Source organism: Physeter macrocephalus, chromosome 7 (assembly GCF_002837175.3).
Source record: "Physeter macrocephalus isolate SW-GA chromosome 7, ASM283717v5, whole genome shotgun sequence".
NCBI classification, from domain to species: Eukaryota; Metazoa; Chordata; class Mammalia; order Artiodactyla; family Physeteridae; genus Physeter; species Physeter macrocephalus.
The window spans coordinates 46,600,190-46,625,020 of NC_041220.1; positions in this window are offsets into that span (position 1 = coordinate 46,600,190).

The window sequence follows — 24,831 nt, forward strand, 5'->3', positions numbered from 1 at the left end:
CCCCCGGCCAGCTGCATCTCTTCTTTGGAGAAATGTCTATTTAGGTCCTCTGCCCATTTTTTGATTGGGTTGTTTTTTTTTTTAATATTGAGACGCATGAGCTGTTTATATATTTTGGAGATTAATCCTTTGTCCGTTGATTCATTTACAAATATTTTCTCCCATTCTGAGTGTTGTCTTTTTGTCTTGTCTATAGTTTCCTTTGCTGTGCAAAGCTTTTAAGTTTCATTCAGTCCCATTTGTTTATTTTTTATTTTATTTCCATTACTCTAGCAGGTGGGTCAAAAAAGATCTTGCTGTGATTTATGTCAAGGAGTGTTCTTCCTATGTTTTCATCTAAACGTTTTATACTGTCCGGTCTTACATTTAGATCTTTAATCCATTTTGAGTCTATTTTTGTGTATGGTGTTAGGGGGTGTTCTAATTTCATTCTTTTACATGTAGCTGTCCAGTTTTCCCAGCACCACTTATTGAAGAGACTGTCTTTTCTCCATTTATATCCTTGCCTCCTTTGTCATAGATTAGCTGACCATAGGTGTGTGGGATTATCTCTGGGTGTTCTATCCTGTTCCATTGATCTATATTTCTGTTTTTGTGCCAGTACCATGTTGTCTTCATTATTGTACCTTTGTAGTACAGTCTGAGTCAGGGAGACTGATTCCTCTAGCTCCGTTTTTTCCCCTCAAGATTGCTTTGGCTATTAGGGGTTTTTTGTGCCTCCATACAAATTTTAAATTTTTTTGTTCTACTTCTGTAAAAAATGCCATTGGTAATTTGATAGGTATTTCATTGAATCTGTAGATTGCTACAGGTAGTATAGTCATTTTTACAATATTGATTCTTCCAATCCAAGAACTGGTATATCTCTCCATCTGTTTGTGTCATTTTTTATTTCTTTCATCAGTGCCATATACTTTTCTGAGTACAGGTCTTTTACCTCCTTAGGTAGGTTTATTCCTAGGTATTTTATTCTTTTTGTTGCAATGGTAAATGGGATTGTTTCCTTAATTTCTCTTTCAGATTTCTCATCATTAGTGTATAGGAATGCAAGAGATTTCTGGGCATTAATTTTGTATCCTGCTACGTTACCAGATTCATTAATTAGCTCTAGTAGTTTTCTGGTGGCATATTTAGGATTATCTATGTATAGTATCATTTCATCTGCAAACAGTGGCAGTTTTACCTCTTCTTTTCCAATTTGTATTCCTTTAATTTCTTTTTCTTCTCTGTCATGTCTAGGACTTCCAAAACTATGTTGAATAAGAGTGGTCAGAGTGGACCTCCTTGTCTTATTCCTGATCTTAGAAGAAAAGCTTTCAGTTTTTCACCATTGAGAAAGATGTTTGCTGTGGGTTTGTCATATATGGCCATTATTATGATGAGGTAGATTCCCTCTATGCCTGCTTTCTGGAGAGTTTTTATCATAAATGGGTGTTGAATCTTGTCAAAAGCTTTTTCTGCATCTATTGAGATGATCATATGGTTTTTATTCTTCAGTTTGTTAATATGGTGTATCGCATTGATTGATTTGTGTATATTGAAGAATCCTTGCCTCCCTGGGATAAATCCCACTTGATCATGGTGTATGATCCTTTTAATGTTTTCTGTTTGCTAGTATTTTGTTCAGGATTTTTTCATCTATATTCACCAGCGATATTGGCCAGTAGTTTTCTTTTCTTTGTAGTATATTTGTCTGGCTTTGGTATCAGGGTGATGGTGGCCTCGTAGAATGAGTTTGGGAGTGTTCCTTCCTCTGCAATTTTTTGGAAGAGTTTGAGAAGGATGGGTGTTAGCTCTTCTCTAAATGTTTGATAGAATTCACCTGTGAAGCCATCTGGTGCTGGACTTTTGTTTGCTGGAAAATTTTTAATCACAGTTTCAATTTCATTACTTGTGATTGGTCTGTTCATATTTTCTATTTCTTCCTGGTTCAGTCTTGGAAGGTTATACCTTTCTGAGAATTTGTCCTTTTCTTCCATTTTATTTGCATAGGGTTGCTTGTAGTAGTCTCTTATGATGCTTTGTATTTCTGCATTGTCCATTGTAACTTCTCCTTTTTCATTTCTAATTTTATTGTTTTGAGTCCTATCCCTCTTTTTCTTGACAAGTCTGGCTAAAGGTTTATCAATTTTATCTTCTCAAAGAACCAGCTTTTAGTTTTCTTGATATTTGCTATTGTTTTCTTTGTTTCTATTTCATTTATTTCTGCTCTGATCTTTATGATTTCTTTTCTACTAACTTTGGGTTTTGTTTGTTCTTTTTTCTCTAGTTCCTTTAGATGTAATTTCAAAAGGTTTATTTGAGATTTTTTTTGTTTCTTGAGGTAGGATTGTGTTGCTATAAACTGCCCTCTTAGAACTGCTTTTGCTGCATCTCATAGGTTTTGGATCATCGTGTTTTCATAGTCATTCGTCTCTAGGTAGTTTTGATTTCCTCTTTGATTTCTTCAGTGCTCTCTTAGTTATTTAGTAATATATTGTTTATCCTCCATGTGTTTGTGTTTTTTTTACATTCTTTTCCCTGTAACTGATTTCTAATCTCATAGCATTGTGGTTGGAAAAGATGCTTGATGTGATTTCAATTTTCTTAAATTTACCAAGGCTTGATTTGTGACCCAGGATGTGATCTATCCTGGAGAATGTTCTGTGCACACTTGAGAAGAAAGTGCAATATGCTGTTTTTGGATGGGATGTCCTATAAATATCAATTAAATCTATCTGGTCTATTGTGTCATTTAACGCTTGTGTTTCATGATTAATTTTCTGTTTGGATGATCTGTCCATTGGTGCGAGTGAGGTGTTAATATCCCCCACTATTATTGTTTTACTGTTGATTTCCTCTTTTATAGGTGTTAGCAGTTGCCTTATGTATTAAGGTTCTCCTATGTTGGGTGCATATATATTTATAATTGTTATATCTTCTTCTTGGCTTAATCCCTTGACCATTATGTAGTGTCCTTCCTTGTCTCTTGTAACATTCTTTATTTTAAAGTCTAGTTTATCTGATATGAGTATTGCTACTCCAGCTTTCTTTTGATTTCCACTTGCATGGAATAACTTTTTCCATCCCCTCACTTTCAGTCTGTATGTGTCCCTAGGTCTGAAGTGGGTCTCTCATAGACAGCATATATATGGTTCTTGTTTTTGTATTCATTCAGCAAGCCTGTGTCTTTTGGTTGGAGCATTTAATCTATTCACATTTAAGACAATTATTGATATGTATGTTCCTATTACCATTTTCTTACTTGTTTTCAGTTTGGTTTTGTAGGTCCTTTTCTTCTCTTGTGTTTCCCACTTAGAGAAGTTCTTTAGCATTTGTTGTACATCTGGTTTTGTGGTGCTAAATTCTCTTAGCTTCTGCTTGTCTGTATAGCTTTTGATTTCTCCATCGAATCAGAATGAGATCCTTGCCAGGTAGAGTAATCTGGGCTGTAGGTTCTTCCCTTTCATCACTTTAAATATATCATGCCACTCCCTTCTGGCTTGTAGAGCTTCTGCTGAGAAATCAGCTATTAACCTTATGGGAGTTCCCTTGTATGTTATTTGTCATTTTTCCCTTGTTGCTTTTAATAATTTTTCTTTGTCTTTAATTTTTGTCAATTTGATCACTATGCAACTTGGCAGGTTTCTCCTGGGATTTATCCTGCCTGGGACTCTCTGCGTTTCTTCGACTTGGGTGGTTATTTCCTTTCCCACGTTAGGGAAGTTTTCTACTCTAACCTCTTCAAATATGTTCTCAGGTCCTTTCTTTCTCTCTATTCTCCTTCTGGGACCCCTATAATCCGAATGTTGGTGCAGTTAATGTTGTCCCAGAGGTCTGTTAGGCTGTCTTTATTTCTTTTCATTCTCTTTTCTTTATTCTGTTCCACAGCAGTGATTTCCACCATTCTGTCTTCCAGATTAATTATCCATTTTTCTGCCTCAGTTAATTTTTTTATTGATTCTTTCTAGTGTATTTTTCATTTCAGTTATTGTATTGTTCATGTCTGTTTGTTCTTTAATTCTTCTAGGTCTTTGTTAAACATTTGTTGCATCTTCTCGATCCTTGCCTCCATTCTTTTTCCAGCTGCCTGGGACTCTCTGCGTTTCTTCGACTTGGGTGGTTATTTCCTTTCCCACGTTAGGGAAGTTTTCTACTCTAACCTCTTCAAATATGTTCTCAGGTCCTTTCTTTCTCTCTATTCTCCTTCTGGGACCCCTATAATCCGAATGTTGGTGCAGTTAATGTTGTCCCAGAGGTCTGTTAGGCTGTCTTTATTTCTTTTCATTCTCTTTTCTTTATTCTGTTCCACAGCAGTGATTTCCACCATTCTGTCTTCCAGATTAATTATCCATTTTTCTGCCTCAGTTAATTTTTTTATTGATTCTTTCTAGTGTATTTTTCATTTCAGTTATTGTATTGTTCATGTCTGTTTGTTCTTTAATTCTTCTAGGTCTTTGTTAAACATTTGTTGCATCTTCTCGATCCTTGCCTCCATTCTTTTTCCAGCGTCCTGGATCATCTTCACTATCATTATTCTGAATTCTTTTTCTGGAAGGTTACCTATCTTTACTTCTTTTAATTGTTTTTCTGGGGTTTTATCTTGTTCCTTCATCTGGTACACAGTCCTCTGCCTTTTCATTTTGTCTGTCCTCCTGTGAATGTGGTTTTCATTCCACAAGCTGCAGGATTGTAGTTCTTTTTGCTTCTGCTGTCTGCCCTCTGGTGGACAAAGCTATCTAAGAGGCTTGTGCAAGCTTCCAATGGGAGAGACTGGCAGTGGGTAGAGCTAGGTGTTGCTCTGGTGGGCAGAGCTCAGTAAAACTTTAATATGCTTCTCTGCTAATGGGTGGGGCTGAGTTCCCTCCCTGTCGGTTGTTTGGCCTGAGGTGACCCAGCACTGGAGCCTACAGGCTCTTTGTTGGGGCTACTGGCAGACTTCATGTGGGTACTTCTCAGAATTTCTGCTGCCAGTGTCCTTGTCCTCACCGTGAGCCATAGCCGCCCCCCACCTCTGCAGGAGACCTTCCAACAGTAGCAGCTAGGTCTGGTTCAGTCTCCTATGGGGTCACTGCTCCTTCCACCTGGGTCCTGGTGTGCACACTACTTTGTGTGTGCCCTACAAGAGTGGAGTCTGTTTCCCCCAGTCCTGCTGAAGTCCTGCAATCAAATCCCTCTAGGCTTCAAAGTTTGATTCTACAGGAATTCCTCCTCCCATTGCCAGACTCCCAGGTTGGGAAGCCTGACATGAAGCTCAGAACCTTCAGTCCAGTGGGTGGACTTCTGTGGTATAATTGTTCTCCAGTCTGTGAGTCGCCCTTCCAGTGGTTATGGGATTTGATTTTATTGTGATTGCGTCCCTCCTACCATCTCATTGTGGCTTGTCCTTTGTCTTTGGATGTGGGGTATCTTTTTTGGTGAGTCCAGAGTCTTCCTGTTGATGATTGTTCAGCAGTTAGCTGTGATTCTGGTGCTCTCACAAGAGGGAGTGAGCACATGTCCTTCTACTCCACCATCTTGAACCAATCTCTGTAGCTAGATTCTTTGAAGTGTAGTTCTATTGTCGTAGGTCAAGTAACATGAAAAAGAATGTTAAATATCCCTGTTCCTAAAACAGTACAAAATAAAAAATCAAAACAATACATAAGCTATTCATCTGCCTATTCTGCCTATTCTTTGCACCAAATCAGTATAAAAATTACAAGCTTAGGATCTAATAAAAAGAGTGTTCTCTCTAGCCCGTCTTATCAGTGTGACAGCGAGAGTTTATTTAAATGGTATAAATAGTAGAGACAGAGAAGGCAAAGAAGAGTACCAAAGTGGGAGATGGTCAAGCACTTGCTTAGGAGTAGCTAAGGGTCATTTCTTACTTGTTAAGGCTTCTAAGAGGAAGCAATTTATTCAGTTAGATGCAGATAATTACCCTTGCCCTATGGTGTAATTAGGGTCCTAGATAAATTTACTATACTCATCTTTCTTAAAAGCAAAACATCTCTTGTTTTCTGATTTATCCCTTAAAGGTATGATATGGGGAGTGATACTTAAGAGGAGCTTTTATATCCTTCAAGGTCAAAGTTAACTTACATGCCATATAGTATCTCAGAAAGAATAAGTCCTAACCCCAACATATACCCCTGACTTCTTAGAGGAGTTGTTTCAACACCAACTTTGGCTACACTATTCCAAATGGCATATCACTATCCTTATGCAACAACCTAGAAGTTTACTACATTTATCTTAAAAACTCAGTTTCAAAATGAATTAATCAATATATGTCATTGCCATAACATGACACTTCAAGAGTTTAGATACATAAATATTTTCTTTTAACATATTAATTAATGAATTATATTTATAAATAGTTATTTAATATGTATTCTATTCCAAGAAAATTGTTAAGTATTAGGGATACAACAGTGAATAACACAAGTGTCATCTTTGCCCTCAAATTATTATAGTCTATTTAATGGAGTGGTACAAAAAGACATGCATGTCAGTGGGCATGTAAATTTTTACAGCCACTATGGAAAATGGTATGGAGATTCCTTAAAAAATTAAAAATAGAACTATCATATGATCCAGCAATCCCACTCAGAGTATATATCCAGAAAAAATGAAAACATTAATTCAAAAAAATACATACACCCCAATGTTCATAGCAGCACTATTTAAAATAGCCAAGACATGGAAGCAATGCAACCCAAGTGCCCATCAACAGACAACTGATTTAAGAAGACAAAAAAAAAAAAAAATATATATATATATATATATACGCACACATATACATACACACACACACATTTATTTATATAATGGAATAATACTCAGCCATAAAAATAAATGAAATACTGACATTTGCAGGAATGTGGGTGGACCCAGAGAATATTATGCTTACTGAAATAAGTCAGAAAGAGAAAGACAAATACTATATGACATCAATTATATGTGGACCCTAAAAAAAAATACAAATGAATGTGTATACAAAATAGAAACAGACTCATAGATATAGAAAACAAACTTGTGGTTACCAAACAGGACAGGAAAGGTGGGAGGGATAATTGAGGGACACGGGATTAACAGATGCAAACTACTATACATAAAATAGATAAGCAACAAGGATATACTGTATAGCACAGGGAATTATACCCATTATTTTATAATAACCTATAAGGGAGTATAATCTCCAAAAATACTGAATCACTATGTTGTACACCTGAAACTAACACAATGTTGTTAATCAACTACACTTCAATAAAAAAGATATGCATGAAAAACAAATGAGTGGGATTCCACTAAAAGCTGAGTGACAAAAGTAAATGGAAAGATATACCAGGCTAATGGATTGGAATAATTAATATTGTTAAAATGGCCATACTATCCAAAGCAATCCATAGATTCAATGGAATCCCTATTAAAATACTCATGGCATTTTTCATATAACTAGAACAAATAATGCTAAATTTTGTATGCAACTACAAAAGACCCTAAATAGCAAAAGCAATTTTCTATATTACAAAGCTATAGTAATCAAAACAGTATGGTACTAGCACAGAAACAGACACTTAGATCAATGGAACAGAACAGGGAGCTCAGAAATAAAGCCATATTTACATGATCTATTAATCTATTACAAAGGAGGCAAAAATACACAATGGGGAAAAGAGAGTCTCCTCAATAAATGATGTTGGGAAAACTGGACAACTACATGCAAAAAGAATGAAACTAGACCACTTTTTTACACCATACACAAAAATAAACTCAAAATGTATTAACGACCTAAATGTATGACCTAAAACTATTAAACTTCTGGAAGAAAACATAGGCAATATGCTCTTTGACATTGGTCTTATCAATTTCTTTTTTAATCTGTCTCCTCAGGCAAGGACAACAAAAGCAAAAATAAACAAATGGGACTACATCAAACTAATAAAATTATTGCAGTGAAGGAAACCATCAACAAAATAAGGTAACCTATTGAATAAGAGAAGATATTTGTAAATATACTTTCAATAAGGGGTTAATATCCAAACTTTACAAGAACTCAAAGTAAGAATATTTTTTCAAGTTAATGCAAAATGAGTAAAAGGGAACTATAAGTTTATATAGAAATTACTCCTGCAAAAGTCATATTGCTAGAGACTATGGGTGCCATGTTCAAAATATATATCTAATATCTACCACAGTGTATAAGTCACTGTAGCTGAATAACAGATGCAAGTTGAATCTTCCAATGCATGCTTTGCTTGAATTTCAGTGGCCAGGAAATTTTGCTGCCATCATACCTAATATAATACAGATGATTTTTTTCCCTAGACCAAAGAATGCTTTTTAAATATATAACAGTCTCTTTTTGTTTTGTTGTGATATGTTGACTGTCTTCAGAATTACAAACACTGAAGTCAATTGACAAATTTTACTTCACTTGCTTCCTTCTCCATAAACCAATCAGATTAGTCTTTATCTGAGGAATGGAGTAATGGTGATAGTATTGATATGAAGAGAGAATATTTTGATCTTTAGGAGAATTTATACCTTGATTTGCAATTGAAAACAAATGTTTGGCTACTTTTAGATGATACAGTCATGTTATAGAAAATACCAGAAAATTTTTAAAGTTCAACTATGTAATAGTTATTTAAATATAAATTGAAATAAAATTTTTAAAAGATGATTAATTTAAAGACGTGGTAGCAACTTAAAAGTCCATCAACAGATGAATGGATAAAGAAGATGTGGTATAAGTACAATGGAATATTACTCAGCCATAAAAAACCATGAAATAATGCCATTTGCAGCAACATGGATGGACATAGAGATTATTACACTAAGTGAAGTAAGCCAGACAGAGGAAGACAAATACCATATGATACCACTTATATGTGGAATCTAAAAAATAAAATAATAATAGTACAAATGAACTTATTTACAAAACAGAAATAGACCCATAGACATAGAAAACAAGCTTATAGTTACCAAAGGGGAAAGGACGGCTAGATGGATAAATTAGGAGTTTGGGATTAACATATACACACTACTATAAATAAAATAGATAACCCACAAGGACCTACTTTATAGCACAGGAAACTATACTCAATATTTTGTAATAACCTATAAGGGAAACGAATCTGAAAAAGAATAGATATATATCAGTGTATAATTGAATCCCTTTGCTGTACACCTGAAACTAACACAACATTGTAGATCAACTATACTTCAATAAAAAATAAAATCTATCACATGTTCTAACATTTGCATATTTTTATTTACTTTTTTTTTTAGAATGTATTGGCTAGTTTTTGTCACTGGCAAAATTAACAATTCATGGGAAATAAAAGTAGAATCTGGGTGATAAAATAAAATCTAACTTTTTTTTCTTTTATATTCAGTCTGGTTTCACTTACTCATAGGGTGCCCGACACTTTAGCTTGGCAGACCATGTGTAGAATTGCTGCACCTCAATTCAAGATGGCAGCTGGTGGCAGGACCCTGAGCAGCACAGCTGCACCGACCCACAGGGACTCTGCCTTCTCCCCACTGATGACAACCCTATAAAGCAACCCTGCCTTTCAGGGAGAGCGTGTGCTCTAGAACAAGAGCTCACACCCCACCCACCCGCCCATTCTCTGATCAGAGTAAAGCTTTCCTTTGCTTCTGAACCAAACTCAGTCTCATTCTATTGGTTCAAATGACACTGGGCAAAAGGACCATTGTTGGAGATCAACTTGGGAGGGTTGGTAACAAAATTTTAGCACCTCAGGTGGGACAAACTGTGGCCTTTTCACCTGCACCTATCCACTAGGCTCTAGGCTCACCCTGGCTCCATGGGGAGGATGGTGAAAGCTTTAGGAGGTTCATGTGAGGATGACTGACTCTGGTCTTTGAGTTCACTCTGATGGGGTAAAATGGCAGAAGCCTTCAGCAAATTCAGAGCAACTCTGACCAGAAACCCAATACCCAGATGTGGTGCGCACACAGTGTAGCCCCCAGGGTCATCTTGAAGGGATCATACTGTGGCACTGTTGGGGATCAGCCACTGAAACTCATGAGTGTCTGCCCGCTGCCTCTGGCTGGCCTTCCCATGGTATAAGATGCCCAGGGACAAATGGGACCTGTGGATGAGAGGGAGCTGAGACAGTCTTTCCCACTGTCCTCATGACCCCTGTACAAGGTAGTAGTGGCCACATCAGGGCTTTTGCCCTCCTCACCAACCTCCAGGGTCTACAATAGCCTTCTCCATAGTCACTTTTGGTTTGGTAAAGGAAAGTGGCCAGGCCTGTGAGCCAAGAGGCAAGACTGGGAAAAGGCCCTGGTCATAAGGACCTCCTGACAAAAGGGAACAAGGACACTGACTAAGCAAGTGAAACATGGCTTAAGCATGTTGGGTCTCTTAGAAGCAATACAGCTTCCAAGAAAGGTGTCAGTGATTCATTGTAGGGGTTATCAAATGGGGGTTACAGAGGTAATAAAGGGAAACAACAAGGTGGATGCAATTGCCAAAAGGGCAGCCCTAGTACCAGTAACTTGGTAACTACCCTTCATACCTGGAAGGCCAGACCCATCAATTATTCCCCAATCTACATAAAGGAAGAATTAGACAAAGCCCCAAGATGAGGCTTCAGTAGAGACCTAGGAGGCCATGGGTCACTAGCTAGACCAGAAGGACAAAACTGGGGAAGAGTCACAGACTGATTTCAGGTTCATGCCAAGAGTACCAGGCAATTTCAGGCACCTCTTGGTTCTCACAGACTCATTTTCTGGGTAGAGAGAAGCAATCCCTGCTAGACCTGAAATGGTAGCTGAAGTGATTAAGGCATTTCTAAAAGAAATAATCTCCAGGTTTGGGATCCCAGGATCCCTACCAAGTGATAATGTTTTAGCATTTGCGTCTCAATTGACGAAAGGGAGAACGAGTGTCCTGGTAATAAAATGGACCATGCACTCCACCTGGAGACCCCAATTGTCAGGGAAAGTAGAGAGATCCAATCAGACCTTGAAATGGGCCTTAGCCAAGCTATGTCAGGAAACTCAAGAATATTGGATTAAGTTGCTTCTGATTGCCCCCGCTACACATGCGATTAGCCCCAAGGGATAAATTAAAGTGCATTTGAACTTTTGTATGGTAAATCCATTCCCCAAGCCTCAGAAGGGGCACTTTAACCCCCTAGAAATGGAAGAACTCAAGTATGCCCTCCTGGTAGGAGAAACCAGGAAATCCCCCATTGCATATAGTAACCAAGTACTGCCCACACCCAGGGACCTGGCTCTCCATTCTTTCTGACCAGGAGACTGGGTGAACCTAAAAACCTGGAAAACAAGCAGCTGGAAAGATCAGCTCGCTCCAACTGATGGAGTGGAATGGATGCCATTGGTGATCCTAACTACACATTCTACCCTGAAGTTGCAGGGGATCACTCCATGGGTACATCACATTCCAGTGAGGAGGGCCCCCGAGCCTGAAACTCTGGAGAGACAACCTGAGGCAAGAGACCCCTTTGACTACTCATGTGAACCTCTCCCTGACCTGACGCTTCTCTTTCAAAAAACAAGTGAGGCAGCGAGCTTCAACATCAGGGCACACTTTTGCCTACAGGCAAAAGACCTAGATACCTTAATTTTAAGGAAAAATTTGGCATGTGACCATTATTCTCTTGCTAATATGGGGGCCATGTATCTTAAATTGTCTGGTGTCCTTTGTCTCCAAAAGGTTAGACAACTTTGGTTGCTCAGGGATATTAGTAGTTAGAGCAGAGAGCTGCTGACAACCAAATACATCTAAAGGCAGCTGGGGAGAAGTTCTGCTCCTCTACCCGGGGTTATGATGAATTACAGAAGTTGGACCTGCGCTCCTCAAGAATGAGGAGGAGGACAAAAGACAGAGGAGGGATTTGTCACCAAAAAAGCCCATTAATAATTCCCTGGAAATAAAAATGATACAGGAGGGCTTCCCTGGTGGCGTAGTGGTTGAGAGTCCGCCTGCCGATGCAGGGGATACGGGTTCGTGCCCCGGTCCGGGAAGATCCCACATGCCGCGGAGCGGCTGGGCCCGTGAGCCATGGCCGCTGAGCCCGCGCGTCCAGAGCCTGTGCTCCGCAACGCTAGAGGCCGCAGCAGTGAGAGGCCCGCGTACCGCAAAAAAAAAAAAAAAAAAAGATACTGGGTAATAAAGTCTCACCTTTTTTTTTCTTTTCCTTTGTTTTAGTCTAGTTTTACTTGCTCACAGGGTGCCGCGTGCAGAGGCCTTGCACACATTGCTTCAGACCAGAGTCCCCTGTGCGAAACTACTCAGCTCTGCTGTCCGAGTGCAGAAGCGCGGTGCTCAACGCTGCAATTCATAATGGCGGTAGCGGGCCCCATGCCGAGCTGCCGTGCCGGCGCTGCGATCTGGAGCCACAGGAGCAGCACAGCTGCGCCAGCCCAGTGAGAAATTTGACCCCTCCTCCTCCCGGCTGACTGGAACCCTATAAAGCAGCCCCTCCCACAGCCTGTCAGGAGAGCCCATACTCTAGAGCGGGAGCTCAGACCTCGTAATTCTCTGATCCAAGAATAAAGATTTCCTTTGCTTCTGGACTGAACTCCATTTCATTCTGTTGTATCGAAGGACACCCAGCAGGAAGATCCTTGCCGGGGCTGGACGCAAAATTGTCAGTAATATTTTTACCTTATTTCCTTTGTGTATAGAGCATTATAGTTATCAGTGAGTTATAATCACTGAATAGTGAATTATTAATCTGCATTTTAAAAATAACATAATTACATAAATTCCAGTAATGTTCCAGTGGTTGATTTATTTAATTCAATACGTACAACTAACAGTGTTTCCTCATTATCATTATGAATATCTAATTGTTTTCCTTCCTCTTTGAGTCTCAGTGCACATGATTATCAGGAATGTATCCATGGTGAATTTTTATGCATTTTCAAGTCTAGATTACTTGATAAGTGAGCTGTTTACAACTCCTTATCCTTTTCATGCTTTCTTATCAAAGGTATAATTTACTATTTCTATCACATATCCTGAGTTATGATATATGGTAGTATATGGGTGAAGAAACTATTCTCTAAAGCCAGGTGAATCTCTGGTTCCAAACCAGCTTTCCTAATTCTCAATTATTACTAATGTTTCTGTGCCTCTGATGCCTCATATGTGAAATGGAATAAACGCTTATGACTTACCTCATGGGACTGTTGTGAGGGTTAAATGTATGTGCAGTACCTAGCTCATGACCTGGCTTATAATTAATACTCTAAAAATGTTTCTTTATAAACAGTACCAGTATGAACAACTTAGATTGACATTCAGTTAGTTTACATAGAGGTACTAGATATATTTACAGAAAAGGCAATCATATTAATAGTTTGATGTATGAAAATACAATGAAATGGTTTGGAAACTAAAGTCTATTCTTTTTATATTTTGGAGAAAATCTTGTCAATGTGAATCTCTGCAGATAGTGTATTATGAAACAGATGTTTGGAAAATGACAAAAGAAAATACAAATTCTGCTTTTAAACAATTAATTTCATCAGAATAACAGAAAAATGTTTTAAGAAAATAATTCATGCTGTTGTGTTTGTTTTAGTCTTGTTTTCGTTCCACCAAATTATTCCTCTGACTCCTATTTAGTAGATAATTGAGTGATAGATAGATATGAAAGCTACCAAGTGTTACACATAGCTTCAAGCACATGGCTCCACTTTTTTACTATTTCCTAATATCACAAATAACAAAATGACTTTTAAATGACTGAATTTAAATGACATAATTATAAGTTTTTCTTTTAAATTTTGAATAAAACTTGACAAAGTAAAAATTAAATACTAATTATAATTGAATATTTATATGATAGCATATATAGACATAAATATAACTTCTCTAAAATTATTAGGGACTTAAAATTTTTAATTTATGAAGAGTCCTTCATCTTTGAATTAGACATTGTAGGTCTAATGACATCCCTTCTCTCTCCTAGCCCCTCCTACTCCAGTACTAGACTCATTGAATACATCTGCTATCGCTTTATCCTCAGTCTCTTCTGGCTGATTCTAGGTGCAAAGAATCTGAAAACCTCTTTTAGACTGAACTTGAGGATTAAAGATACCACATTTAAAAAAATGTTTGTGACATTGTTTTATGGTTTGATTTGTGATTATTTCTATTAGCCTTGAAATTTTTATATATTATTTAAACTACAGTGAATTACTATTGTGACAACTTAATATTTAATGTCACTCTGTTTTGTGTTCTACCTAAATTCTGGGTGATTCCAATATTCAACCCAGCTAATAATTCAACTCTTTTAATTTCAGCAAGTGGAGAATTTTAGAAAATCAAAAGATAGAGATAAGTTCAAGAGTTCTCCATGCCATTTTTCCCATATTCAAACCAATCTCCAACATTAATAATCACCTGTGTTGCTTTTAGCCCTCTGATTTCAAATGGAAAGCATCCTTTGTGTTAATATTGGGGGCAGACAAATGATGAGGGTAAAGGAGTCTAAAATAGCTGCAACCTACAGATAGACCATACTCCCCAAAATTTATAGGTAACGTTATCATCCCTATATATAAACTCTCCTGAGGCTGAGGGAGAAAGTGATCATTTCCTAATAATAAATTCTTCTCAGCCCCATGTATTAATCCTGTTAGCACGAGCAATGGGCAAAGTCTCAGGCATAACAAAAATATCAATCTTTTTGCTGCATAAAAAATAAATAAAATAAAATTCAAAAATTCAAAAAAATATCAGTCTTTTCATAAATAGATTAGGGAGTGTATATTTAATAGAATAAAGCTATAGGATTCTAAACAAAAGAACAAAAGGAGGGAATATTGAAAATGTACATTCAAACTTCCTCAGTACAAAAATGAAGACATGGGAGTAGCTTACAGGCCAAGGGAAAAGTGACACCTGTGATGCTTTGTTTAGAAATAATAATTACAAATTCATTAATTATTTCCATAAGAAAGAAAATGTGTGCCTAGACTGGCAAGAAATTTCAAATCTCTAGGGAGGGAGAATTTCCTAAAAATCCCCTATTACACAGACATTGTGATTATTGTGGATTCCCCTAGATATAACAAAATTAGACCTGTGTTCCTAAGCCGAAAGTAATTATGTTTCATGTCTTCAGATATAAGAACTGTGTCTCTCAACCATCACAGTGGGTAAGGAAGGTAGAATGTCTCCTGCCCTCCACACTGTAGTGGCCTTTCTAGCTAACTGCAACCACCTGTGCCTCTATAATGTTTCTCATACTCTCGCTTTCTCTCTCTCCTTTGCTTCTCTCCTTGTGTAATGATTCACTTTAATATGCATCAATTTTACCCTAGGAGGTGTTAAATTACAGATTACAGGGCCCGCCTGTAGAGTTTCTGATTTAGAAGAACTGCTTTATGACCTCAAAATTTGCATTTTTAACAAGCCCCTCAGTTGATTGTAATCCAGTTAGCACTGTGATATTTTAGGAAAATATGTCCTAGACTAGATAGATCATTGCACACAAGCTTGACCCCCTCCTAGTTCTCCATGTAGTATTTAGTGTGCTTGCAAATTCCTGTTGTTTAATTTGCTTAAGATATTCCTTATTGCCGTACAATTTTCATAAATATTTCATCTCTTATTGCTTGCCTGCTCAGTTTTCCTGGGTGCTAGTGTACCTGTGGCCAACTTTTCATTCTTTTCAAGTTCTTATCCCACTGCCGTGGCTCTCGCTTTCTTCAGATGTTTTAGCTTTCTCCTTTCCCAAGATGGAAGGCCTATCAATAATGAGCTTCCTCAACTTCCCTAACTCCTTTTCCTTTCCAATTGACTATTTTCACTAGCTCTTAGCAGATTTTTAAACATGTTATAGAAAAAAATGCTTCTACATTTTTCCAAGTTTAGCCTCCTCTTTTCTTGATCTTATCTTTTTGTTTCTTTCCAGAGATCTTGCTAAATCAATTTTCGTATAGGTTTTATTTTTGTGTGTGTGGTATGCGGGCCTTCCTCTGTTGTGGCCTCTCGCGTTGCGGAGCACAGGCTCCGGACGCGCAAGCTCAGTGGCCATGGCTCACGGGCCCAGCCGCTCCGCGGCATGTGGGATCCTCCCATACCGGGGCGCGAACCCGGTTCCCCTGCATCGGCAGGGGGACGCGCAACCACTGCGCCACCAGGGAAGCCCCTCGTATAGGTTTTTATTTTACAAATAATTACTGACAATCCACTATGGGTCAGATGCAAGACTCCTCCTTTCACAAAATTAAACTTTTTTTCCCGTGACTCTTAAAAATCAAACTCATGAACTCCTGTCACAGTCTAAAACACTTCCCCTTCTTATTTCTACTTCCTAATAACAAGATTTCCTTCCTCTTCCTGTTAGATAACTTCTTCAAAGAGCATCTCATCCCAGTTATTAACACCTTCAGCCATCTGAATTTGCCACAAGCTGCTGCCATTCTTCTGTTTGATTCACAGCCCTTAACTACCACCTCCTCAAAGTCTCTTTTACTTCTTGGTCCCATTTGATTCTTAAGCAAAACTTCATGAATCTAATCTCATAATTTCTGAGAAACTGAACTTTCTGTAGCATTTTATATTTTCTTTTCTCATTATCATTTCCTAACATATGACCCTGTTTCTGTGCTGGAACATTGAGAGTACCAAAGTTCTGTCCAGAACCTCAGGTTTTCTTTCCAGGAGTTCTGTCCCTTTAGCAATCTCAACTATAAAATAAGTGCAATCATCCATAACTCAGAGAAGTTACATCTATTAAAGGAAATTGTAGGTAATATTCACTGCACAGTTTCTGGTATACATAGTGCATTCATAATAGATATTAACTGGCTATTATTGCTGTGGATTTATTGGTAGTAATCATTATTGTGATTACTTCTAAAGTTCCATTATCTTTCTGAAACTCCAAATATGCATTTTCTATGTTTAGCTGACTATACCTGAAAAGGTAATTTGTGATTCAAACTTAAAAGCAGCTATGTCTAAAATATTATCAGTTATGCCTTCATCAGTTTTGAGATTTCCACTACTTAGATGGTTTTCCACCATTACCTTTTTCCTTCTGATTATTTAAATACTCTCGGTAATAAACCCACAAGTATTCAACTGGAGGAATACATTGTATTTCCCCAGTGTATCTGGGAAACATATTTTCCAAGGGAAAAAAATAATTCTGGGTTACTACCATATGGGAGGACTAAGGCAGCTTGATACTTCACAAGAAGCATGTTCATGTCCCTGACTTAGTAGCCCAGAAAGGAACCTTGTTGCTGGAATATGGCTTGTGTTTTCAGAGGAGACCTTCTAATGGATACCATATGGGACCATACTTATAGAAATATTTTAAAGGACATCTAAAAGTAGAAATTTTGTGGCACTGAAATGTTTTTCATTAATATAGTTTTAATTTTGCTCACATGAGAAATTAATTAGTTTGATATCTAAGGGTAATCAAAGTAAACAGTATCATATTCTTTTGGTTATAAACACATATTTTGAACTACCAGACATTAATTCATTAAAAAATATTTTTGAGTTGTAAACTATGTGCTCAGAACTGAGCCAGTCATTAGGAATTAATTGACAGATGTAGACCCTTTCCATGTAGCAAAATTTGCACTCTGTTGAAGTAGATATATCAATTACAGTACAGAATGATTAGTTATATAGCTGAAATACAAGGTGTTATAAAAGCAAATAAAGACATTTTTACTAAATTTACAAGGTCTTATTCCCTAAGACACAATCTAAAGTTATATCTAATAGAAAAGAAAAAAATAGCTAAATGAAGTATTATCTGTATAGTTAATGCTACTGTGTGCAACATTATGGTCCGGATGCTAAAACTCTTCATTATCAGAATAAAAATGAAGAATCGAACCACAAATCAATTCAGGTTTATCAACTGTGCCAGTATCTAGAGAAAAATTAATGGACTTCAAATGTTCAATTAACTACTTTGAAAATGTTGTTAAGGTATAAACTCAAAAACTCAGATAAGTTTAAAGAATAATTCTTAATTCTTATGAACTCATCTTTTAGTTTCTCAGTCTCACTCCTAAATCAGCCATTCCTCCAAGAAGTCTTTGTTCCTTTTATTGGAGAATGGTATTAGAAACCAAGCGCTGGGTGGGCTTGTGGCTATTGGGGTGTCACTACTTCTGGTCCCTCTCTATGGACAAAGTTAGGAAATATAAATATATATTCTAATGCATGTATAGACACACATCTATAATTATTTCATTGTATGTTAAGCTGAAAAGAGTCCATACTGATGTCTCCAACTCTAATTCAGTAGAACATGGTTCATTCCAGTCTTCTTGCTTATCTGTAATTTCCATGTCCAACAGTGAGAAAATTGTCTCCAACCATTAACCATCTACCATCCATTTAATTGTTTATTCATCCCCAGTATATGCAGAAAGGAGTTTCAGAATTGTTAACCCATATCTCTGTGAGAAACATTTTGGCTTTCAGTGAAAACACCATTTTTCAGTTACCAAAGACAGTTATCATTTTTACCCACCCCCTTTAGTGAGTTTATGCTCTGTATTTGTAATACAATTAGAGTCTTTTGTTACAGACTGCATTCCATCCTGAGATCCCTGAACTCCTGGTTGATTTTTTTTAAATTGTAAATATTAAAGTTAATTGTTCATGATGTACAGTTCTGCAGGCTTTGCAAAATGTATAGAGTCATGGGTCTGCCACCTCAGAATCATAGAGAATAGTTTCAACACCCTAAAAATTAGCCTATGTGTTCTCTTTTAATCAACTACTCCCCAATTCTCCAAGCCCTGGTAACCACTGATTTCTTTCCCATCCATATAATTTTGCTTTTTCATGAATGTCATATGAATGAATTCCTATAACATGTAGCCCTTTGCATCTGGCATCTTACTCTCAGCAAAATGAATTTTAGGTTTATTTTCTTGCAGTTTGTTGTTATTGTTTACATATGGATACATATATGTGTGTGTGTGTATATATATAATTGTTCCAGCATCATTTTTTGAATTTTTTGAAATTACAATGATTTCTCCATTGAAATGACTTTGCATCTTTGTCAAAAAAAATTAACTGTATTGGTGTTAGTCTATTTCTGGTCTCTATTCTATTCTATTCATCTATGTCTATACTTTCACCATACCTGCCTTGAATACTGTGGATTCATGGTAATTCTTAAAACCAGACGATGTGAGTCCTCTGACATTATTCTTCTTTCTTCAGAAAGATAATAAATACAGTGCTATCAGAAGACAGTAGTGTAACATTTCTGAATATAATAGCATGGTGCAACTAATTCACAGTGCTCTTAAGTTAGCCAAGTACATGTGCTCAAAATATGTTAAATTTCTTTCTCTATAGTCACTAATGTACTCTGAGGTCATTAATGATTCACTTACATATTCAGTTAATCTATGAGTTTGCATAGAATGAATTTAGAGAGACCTCTTGAAATAATGACCTAAAGTAACTCTGAGACATGAGTTTTTTCAAGGACAATTTGGATGGCTTCCCAAAGGGTTCACTCAAATATTATGATTATTAAATTCTAAATCACTAACTCTAAACTGATTGAGGATAATATGAAGGAAATGTATTTGAATTTTGGTAAAATAAAATGCCCGCTTAAATGTCTGTGGCAAGGCTTAAACTTTAAGTAGGTGAAATATTGTATAATTTCTCTAAACATTAGGATATATTTTATATACACAAATATAAATAACAGTCAAAAAATTAAGCCATAAAGAGTATCACACAGATAATCTTTAATATAATTAAATGTTATTTTTTTGTGGCAACCGGAACTCTAATAATAAAATAGAAAAATTGGATTTCAAATTCTTTTCAGTTGGATCAGAAAACAATATCATAAAGCCAAAAATGACAAATTTCATGTTTCTATTTTCAAAAATTTTATATATAATTTTTCCAGATATAATGCAATGTGAACATATAATTGGTATTTGGTGACATTAATACAAATAATTAGTTATGATCATGGACATTTTAAGCTACTTAGTTGCTTATCAATAGTTATGTCTTTTATTATTTCTCTTGAAACTTAGAATGTTGATAGCATTTGTTCTCAAGGGCAAATTCTAGCTAAATAAACATACCCATATAATGCAAACTTTAAGAGCAAAAATCTCCTTATAGGTAAATGGATCAGATTGATCTTGTATTTCTCAGAGAGTTATTGTGGGGAGTGGAAAGTGTTATGATTATTTTTAAAAATCTATGTTTAATTCAAGGATTATGTGGTGACATACAATTTTGCAGCATTAACCAGTGTAGATCTATGTAGATCTATATATTTTCTTGGCTGTGCTATCTTTTATTTTCCCTTAATTTATCCTCTCAGTCTTTAACCATTCAAACTATAACTTGGCCTCCATTTTCCATAGATGTTAGACCATAGCTCAAATGCCAAGCCAAATACAAACAAATAAATCATTTTGTGATATTCTAGCTTCCAAACTCAAGAGCCTCCCATAAATAGCAGTTTGGGTAACTAACTAACTAACTTCTTGTCTTGTTGATTTTCTTGATCTCTCCTGTGGGTTGAGAAAGGGATACACTGAGAAATAAAGTGGAAGACTTTATTTTTGAGGTGATCCTCAAAAAAATCCCAACACCATACTCCTCTCAGACAAGATATTGAAGGTAGTGGTAACAAAACCATAGATAGTTTTGGGTACCAAGAAACTGAACAAGCATGTGCCTTATTTTTCATCTTGAACTTGGCAAGTAATAGAATTTCAGATCCCCACTGTAATAGTCAAAGTTCTCCAGAGAAACAGCACAGATATGATACATATAGATGATATAGATAGAGATATACATGTAGATATAGATGTAGATAGATTAGGTATAGATAAGAAGAGATTTATTATATGAATCAGCTCATGTAGTTAGGGAGTATGAGAAGTCCAACAATCTGCCACTGGGAAGCTGGAGAACCAGGAAAGCTGATGGTACAATTCAATCAGAGTCCAATCTGAATCCAAAGGAAGCTAATGATATAACTAACTCCTCATCTGAAGTCAAAGGTCTGAGAACCAGAGGGTTACTAGTGCAATTCCCAAAAGCCCGAGGGCTTGAGAACCAGGAAGTCTGATGTCCAAAAGCAAGAGAAGATACAGGTCTCAGCTCAAAAAGAGAGAAATTTCTGCCCTTCCTTAGGTTATTTGTTCTATTTGGGTCCCCAAAGGATTGGCTGATGGCTTCCCGCATTTGTTAGAGTGAATCTCTATTTAGACTACTGAATCAAATACTAATCTCTTCCAGAAACACCCTCACAGATACATTCAGAGATAATGTTTTACGAGCTATCTGGGCATTCCTTAGGCTAGTCAAGTTGACATAAAATTAAACATCATACCACCCAACATGGTATATTGGCAGAAGATTAGGCATGGTTATAAATTGAATCTGAGGCATCCAATCAAGTATTTTCTGGAACCCCTAGTCCTAGAAGGAGCTAAATTCTTCTGTTTCTCTGATAAGTAGTTACAAGATTACTAAGAAAAAAAGGGGAGCCAAAAAAAATCCAGTGATTGTGATAAGAATATGCTGCCATAGAAAGCAGTGTGAACCATACAACTGGGAACGTGGATATCTCATGAACGCCAGTGGTAAAATATGAGGATAGCTATTAACCAGATGGATAAAGTAATTTTTAACAAACACCAGCAGAGACTTACATCACCCAAGAGCAGATGACTCCTCAACTAATGCCCTAATTCCTGAAACTTAGATACCACTTTAGGGAAAAAAAAGAGGGGGTGAAATCCTGAATTTGGAGAGATTATATGAAATTGACAAAGATTATACTTTCTGCCATCAAGTTGCCTAGGTATTTTTTTAATATCTTTATTGGAGTATAATTGCTTTACAATGTTGTGTTAGTTTCTGTTGTACAAAGTGAATCAACTATTGTACACGTATATCCCCATATCCCTAGGTATTTTAAATAGAGGTTAAATTAATGTAAGAACAATAAGCTTCTTTTATATTTTTCACATCTCAATATAGAGATTATAATCTCCATACAATTATAGCAAAGACACAACCAACAGCAGGAAAAAAATTTAGTCCTAGAAAATAAATGTTAAATTCATATGCAAAAAAAAATTCTTATATTTAGCAGCATTTTAAAACAGAGGATAGATATATGAAAAACACAGGTAAATCTGAGTTTTATTTCAATTGTCAAGTAATTTAAAAAGCAAAATGATATATTCATACTAAAATTTGTATAGTTACTATATTGTATAGTTATTGGTATTTTGCGATGTTAGAACACCAGTTTTGTATTTTACCCTGTCATTTAGATTAGGGTAACAATACTTAGAGTTAGTTAGTAAGCCTACTGAAAGACTTCATGTATTTCAGAGATGGGTCTCACATTGAATTATCATAAACTTGGTTTAGATAGCATTTGGATTCTGGAAGTTTCTTAAGCCACTAAGTATAACCAGGTGGTTTAAAAGAATTTTGTACTTATATTTATTGTGTATATGATATTGTATATATGTAGCATGTACATGAAAATTGTGAAGATTAAACTCCAAAACCCAGGTATCCAGTGTTGATTCAAAAATACTTATTTGGCTGGGATATTTACATTTATTTGATGTTAGTTAAATCCAGGCTTCACTCTACCTGCACTAGGATGGTATGAAAGTGAACTAAATTTAGAGAAAATAGTCAAAGATTTTCAATATATTTATTCATAATTAGTAACTTCTGTTGTCCTTATGTACCTCACTGGGGATACTGAAGTCACAATTATAAACTCCCATTTGCTGATACCAATGTCATGAAAAGGTACCAAACTGCTATGATTGCTTTTATACATTTTAAAGTGATTAAACCTACGTTCAAAGTCCCTGAACAAACAATAAACACCTCTAATAAATTTAGGTAGATTGATAAATAGTTAATATTCATATAGATATATGAAAAACACAGGTAAACCTGAGTTTTATTTCAGTTGCTGAATACCTTAAGAAGCAGGATGGGGTAAGCAAGATCTACCTATCTATTGAATGATCTGTCTATAACTATGATATCATTTATGAAGGAGATAATACTTTTGATATATTTTGTTAAAGTTTTCTTTATCTCATTTCTGTAAGAATTAAGTGACTAGTATATTTCCCAGCTTTAAAGTTCTATGATTTGCTTATCATTATTTGCCAAAGGACTTTGAGAAAATCAGTTTTTTTTTAGCTGAAATGATAATCTTGATTGGGGGTAGGTGATTTTTTCCATAATGACAAAACAACAATTCTAGAATCAGATATAATTGAGTTTGATTGGCAGCACCAACAACACTTTCTAGTAATGTGAATTTGGGCAGCCTACTGTAAGAAAAACTATGGTTTCTCATACATAAATTTATCTTGGATGTTTGTTGTAAGGAGTTACAATGAATGCATACAAAGTCTTTAGCCCAATGAATCACGCAGGATAGACACCCTCTACATGGCAGTTATTGTTATAGTGTCAGAGCATAGTAATTAAGTATGTCAAACTGTATTTTACACAGAGATTTTCAATAGATAGTTATTGAACAAATTGAGCCAATCTAACAGTACCTCTATTAATGGTCAATACTATTTAAAGAGGCTTTTTATTATATCTAGTTACTTTATAGGAGTTAGGACCTAACCTGCAATATATTTAACTGCATGTGAATTATGTTATCAGGGATCTCTACTCCCACCTCAAAGGTAATGTTGGGAGGATTTAGGAGCTCTATTAAGTCCTTTGAGCTCCTTAGGGGAATGGTGCCACAGAAATACAAAAGGTTATTTGCACATGTATCGCTGAAGCCCCATGGGGACCCATGAAATTGGATCACAGTTGGCCTTCTATCACTGAAGGTGACATTAGGAATTGACTATTCTGGATGAATGCAGGCCTCTGGTGCAATTTGGGTTAAGAGAGAAAACTCAAACTGCAAGGCCAGGGAAGGTATTCCCTGAGTAATGAAGAGCTTTTTGAATGTTCTGCATCACATATCCTGTGAATAATGAACAGCTTTTATCATGCTCTGAATCACACATCCAAATAACCAGATTCTAATCATCTCTACTTCCTTTTATCTAATTGTTATATTTAACACTTCAAAGGAATATCTACCTCAGTGGGTAAATTAATTTACAGAAAAGATCTGAGTACTTTATAAAGGTTACAGCCAAAAGTACCAGCTACTCAAATGATCAATTAGACCAGTATTTCATTGCAGCACACATATTTTTATCTTGATTTTAATACGTTAGCAATTTATTGGTAGTTGGCTTTTCAATTTTTCTTTACTTTGATATGAAACAAAAAATGACACAGTTCTACTAGGAAAACTCTTTTTTAAACCAACTATTGCTAGACTGTAATAATTACACTTAAAATTATTTGTTAGATTGTTGGTAAAAAGACACAACATACGTGTCTTATGTCTTCCTCACTCTTCCTGCTTAAGGCCTTGAATTACAAAGTTTATATTGCCAAACCTGCTGGGAATTTTCTAAACAAAAGAGGAAATCTCTTCTCTCTATACTTATTTAGCTTCATTATCATTCAGTTAATTATATACATAAAGGAAAAGAGTTTCAAAGGTAGTTGGAGTATACCGTAACTTGTGTTAAAACTGTACCCAGGGCTTCCCTGGTGGCACAGTGGTTGAGAATCCGCCTGCCGATGCAGGGGACACGGGTTCATGCCCCGGTCCGGGAAGATCCCACCCGCGGAGCAGCTGGGCCCGTAAGCCATGGCCACTGAGCCTGTGTGTCTGGAGCCTGTGCTCCGCAATGGGAGAGGCCACAGCAGTGAGAGGCCCGAGTACCACA